The sequence below is a fragment of the Pteropus vampyrus genome, unplaced genomic scaffold, assembly GCF_000151845.1.
Source record: "Pteropus vampyrus isolate Shadow unplaced genomic scaffold, Pvam_2.0 Scaffold208, whole genome shotgun sequence".
Lineage (NCBI taxonomy): Eukaryota > Metazoa > Chordata > Mammalia > Chiroptera > Pteropodidae > Pteropus > Pteropus vampyrus.
In genome coordinates this window covers 983812-988679 of record NW_011888989.1, presented here as the reverse complement: position 1 = coordinate 988679, position 4868 = coordinate 983812, and the positions used below count along the sequence as shown (strand labels likewise).

Here is a 4868-nt window from a genome sequence, read left to right as displayed (position 1 = left end):
TCTCTCTCTGTCTCTCTCTCTAATTTAGTGTCCTTGAAATCAGAATCATCTTCTATCTAGTAGATCTAGTAGGTGGTTTGTCATAGTTATGTTGGTATATCAAATGACAAAACTAAAACAATTTAGTAAGGAGTTCGATGTTCTTTATTTAAGAGAAAATAATCCATGGATTGGGGGAGTACAGTGCCTCATGAGCAGTAGAACACGGTTCCTGAGCGATCTGGGGCAAGAGTGAGTTTTACAGAATGTTAGAAGACTCAACACCAAAATAGGGCAGGATTGGCTGAGAGATCAGTGATTTCCTTATAAAGCTAGCAGGTCCAATTTTCTACAGTAGGATAAGCTAGCTAAATTGAGTTGGAGGATTGTGATTGGTGTTTGTTAGGTTTCCCTGACAGGTATTTCTCATAAGTGTAAGTTGACTTAGGTTTAGACTTGTGATGTGGGCTGGACCACCAGGACAGCCTCCATTTTGGGGGTCCCTAGATACAAATTAACTTTATCGGTAGCATCTTTAATTTCACAGTGTTACATAAAATAGATTGCTTGTCAGTTACTTGTTGATTGGGAACTCCAGTAGGATATATGCTACCTGCAGAAGCTTATCTGTTTTGTTTTTAATTCTCCATTCTTCACTATATTACTGATATATTGACAAATGTCTAGCACAGAATAGATGCTTCACTAAAACACTTGATCATCTGTGGCATTGAGGTGGCAATATTGCCTCCCTTCAAGAGTCACAACTTACTCCCCAGGCAGATGGACACTGAAGTCCCTTCTAGGGTAGACTAGCTTTATCACTGGAGTGTGGAGACCAAGAGGCATTGCTGGTAGCTGTAAGAAGCTACAACACTGTTAAATTGGTTGGAGAAAGTCTCTCTCCACTGAGCACAGAATTTTGGACAGATGTTAGGATTGGAGTGCCTAGGATCTCATATGTGTTTCGCTTTAGTTTTTGACAACTTAGAAGGAGGAGTGAACCTGTGGAGGGAGTTACTGGATTTACTGCTAATATGACAGGCTTAACCAATCAATTAAAGATTTATATAGATAAAACAGAAACTGTACCTCAAAATTGTAGAGCAGGTCATACCTTTTTTGTTTGTTTGTTTTTTAATAAGCTAGTTACAGTTATTTTTGGAACAAAATGTAATATAAATTTAATAAACGAAAATATTTGTCTTTTTGTATTTCCAGTGCAAACACTGCAATGCAATTATTGGATTGTACAGACCTATTAGTCATCTATAGTGAGGCCCCTAAAAGACAATCTCACATAAAGCAAAGACAGCTGTGCCACAGCCCTTAAAGTGCCTCAGGGCCTCAGGGACCCCTCCCAAGGCAGAGATTAACAGGCCACTCACTTTCTGGCTCTGCAGTCCTTTGTGCTTGAGTGGCACTAATAATAAAGCCACCATTATATGAACTATTGCTATTATTTGTAAGGATGGTTTGTCCTCTAAGATTTGATCTGAGACTACTTCTTTCTACACAGGTCATCAAAAGCTTGCAAATTTATGTTGCCAAACAGTCAAAACTGTGAATTCTGCTGACTTGGAATGCAAGATATTGCATCCTATTATCAAATCCCTGGAGTCCACCAGTCCATTAAAATAATGAGAACTGTAATGTTTCCCCTACAATATTAAGAGCATCTTAATTACTTAATCTCCAGTGAGTGTTATACATATAAATTTTATGCATAATCCAGTCAAAGAGGTACTGAACAGTGCTCTCTGTTAAAGTCAAAGAGAATTTTCCTTCCGAGGTGATACAGTCGGCTGGAATCAGAACTACTAAAGAAAGTACATACAACATATCATTTGAATGAATGTCAGGGAGGTCTGCCTCTAGTATATGTTTTCGTATTTACAGTTTTATAGAGAAAATAGATTTTTCATGTAACAGTTCTAGGAATTACTATTTAAAAAGCACATATAGGAATAATTTTGTCTATTTTGAGAAAGTTTTACCAACAATGTTTTACTTGATAGGTATAATAGTAAATATGAGTCACATTTTAGAGCTATGTTTACTTAGGGGAATGGTACTTAATGATGCACAAGTTTATCTAGATATGTTTTAGTAAAAAATGTACTTTACACACTTTGCGATGGTCCCATATTATAAAAATGTCCATATTTTTATAAGAAAATGTCACTGAAAATAAAGACAAAATTGATGTGTCAAAAACATAGCTCTGCTTATATTTTATATTTATTTTTAACTAAAATAAAATATATTTTTTATTCTCTTCATGCAAACGTATAAACACTTTGCTCATCAAAAGAAAAGAAAGGAATGAGGCTCAGAAAATAATCCAAAGATTGAGTACAATGTGGCAATTTTTATTGATGATCAAATCTTGTTCCCCCTTGGGAGAAAATTTGTTCCTCCCCTAAACATTCTAATTTCGGTAGAAGATGGTCCAGTTGTTCAAAGTAAAAAAAACAAGAAGTCATCCTGAATTGTTCTCTTTTTCCACACTCATTTCTCTAAGTAGCCACAAACAACTGTAAAATGCAAGCTAAAGAAAAATCCTTAACATTCATAGCTAATCCATAAGCAAATCCACTGATTATACTTCCAAAATATATCCCAAATCCATCCATCTCTCCCTAAGTCTGCTGTTACCACCTTAGTCCAAGCCACTATCTTTACTTGCGCTGAAGATTGTAACAGCCCTTGCTTTGACCTCCTACAGTCGATTTTAACAGAGCACCAGAGTAATCTCTTTAAAATATAAACCATGTCATGCCACACTCATTCTGGAAATCCTTCACTGATTTTCATTTTATTTTGTATGCACCATCTGTCCCTTGCTACTAGAAGATAAACTTCTTGAAAATAAGTACCTCTTCTGTTTTATTTTCTACTATATCCTCAGCTCCTAGAACACAGGGCAGGTGTGCACCAATTGTTTGTTGAAAGAATGAATAAATGAATGACTTTTTCACCATGTACTAAGCACTGTGCAAAGCACTTACATGCATTGTTGCTTTTAATCTCCAACAACAAGATGAGATAGGGGCTCCCACGATCTCCACTGTACAGAGGAACACTGTGTTCATAAACTAGCAAATGACAGAGTTGTAAATTCCAGTTAGTGAAACCTTCACGTAACTCTATTTCCAATGTGTGATGTTAGATTGGTCAGTTAGTGTTTTTAGTTTTCAGTTTCCTCCCATGAGGATAAAGTATCATGTACTAATCCTTTCCAAAGTTTTATATAAATCAGAGAGTCCTTGAAAATAAATCAAAGAATCATGGAGCCACAAGTTACTTTAGACAGTCTTCAAAGTTCAGCTTCCAATTCCATTAGATATTGTTGAATGAAATATTCAACAATGCATAAAAATGCACAAATATAAAATAGCTTTTCCAGGGAATATATAAATGGTTCAACAGTAGAAAACATATTAAAGCAATTTACTATATCGAAATATTAGAGGAGGAAAACTATATGCTCATCTCATTAACTGCAAAAATATATTCAATCCAATTCAATATTGATTCAAGATAAAGCTTTTAGAAAAATAGAAACAAGACTTCTTTAACTGATTAGATAAATTTATCAAATGCTTAGAGCAAACATCACAATTTACAGTGACATGTTAGAAGCACTGCCTTTAAAAACCAAGGACAGGTTCTACGGCCATGCTACCCTGAACAAGTCCAATCCCGTCTGATCTTGGAAGCTAAGCAGGGTCAGGACTGGTTAGTACATGGATGGGAGACCACCTAGGAAGACCAGGTGCTGCAGGCTTAAAAAATAAGGGATTGTAAACTGACAAGGTCCTTGCAATCTGTGAGGTCAACCAAGGGTCGCTTCACTTAAAAAAAACAAAAACAAAACAAAACAAAAAACCCCAAATACCAAGGACAGAAAAAGCATGGCCATTATCACTACTCCACTCCACAGTGTACTAGAGACCCTGGTTGGAGCAGTCAGGTAAGGAAAAGGAATAAATGGCCAAACATAATGGAAATTAAGACACAAAACCAGCAATATTTGCAGATGGTATGATTTTCTGCAAATAAAACTCATGAGAATCTATATACATATGACAGAATTCATAGAGATTTTAGCAATTTTGTTGGTTATAAGACCAACTCTTTAAAAAGTAATTTTCTTTCTCTATGCCAGCAAAAAATCGTTTTAAAATGTAAGTTAAAATAATGTGACATGATATACAAGATACCTGAGAATAAATATAATGAAAGATGTGCAAAGTTATTGGGTAGAAAAGTACAAAATTTCATTTAAAAATGTGTTTCTACCTTTATTGAAATATAATAGACAATTAGTTGCTCATATTTACATTGTACAATTCAGAGTTTTTTCAATTATAGTTGGCATACAATAATATATTAGTTTCAGTCGTATAGCATAGTGATTAGAGATCTATATAACTCGCAAAGTGATCTCTCCACTAAATCTACTACCCCTCTTGTCCTTTACATATTTATTACAACATTGTTGACTATTTTCCTTTTGGTAGACTTTATACCACCATGTCTATTTTGTAACTATCCATTTGAACTTCTTAATTCCTTTGCCCTTTTTCACCATCCCCCCAAACCCTGCTCCCATCTAGTAGCTCTCAAAATACTCTCTGTATCTATGAGTTTCCATTTTGTTGTTGTTGTTGATTTTGTTCTTTAGATTCCACATGTATGTGAAATCATGTAGTATTTATCTTTCTCTATCTGACTTACTTCATTCAGCACAATACCCTCTAGATCCATCTAGGCAATATCTTTTTCCATCCCTTTCCTTCAAGTCTGTGTGCCTTTTAATTTGGAGTAAGTCTCTTGTAGGCAGCGTATGTACGGGTCTTGTTTTCTTATTAATTCGGCTTCTC

General features: G+C 35.2%; 1 protein-coding gene and 1 pseudogene across 14 annotated transcripts in view; one reads left to right on the top strand and one right to left on the bottom strand.

Moving 5' to 3' along the window:
* The window catches only part of NRCAM (neuronal cell adhesion molecule), a 262800-nt gene that overhangs the window by 163889 nt on the left and 94043 nt on the right, over positions 1 to 4868 (bottom strand). The window lies entirely within an intron of this gene.
* Positions 3651 to 3769, top strand: LOC111747044 (annotated as a pseudogene).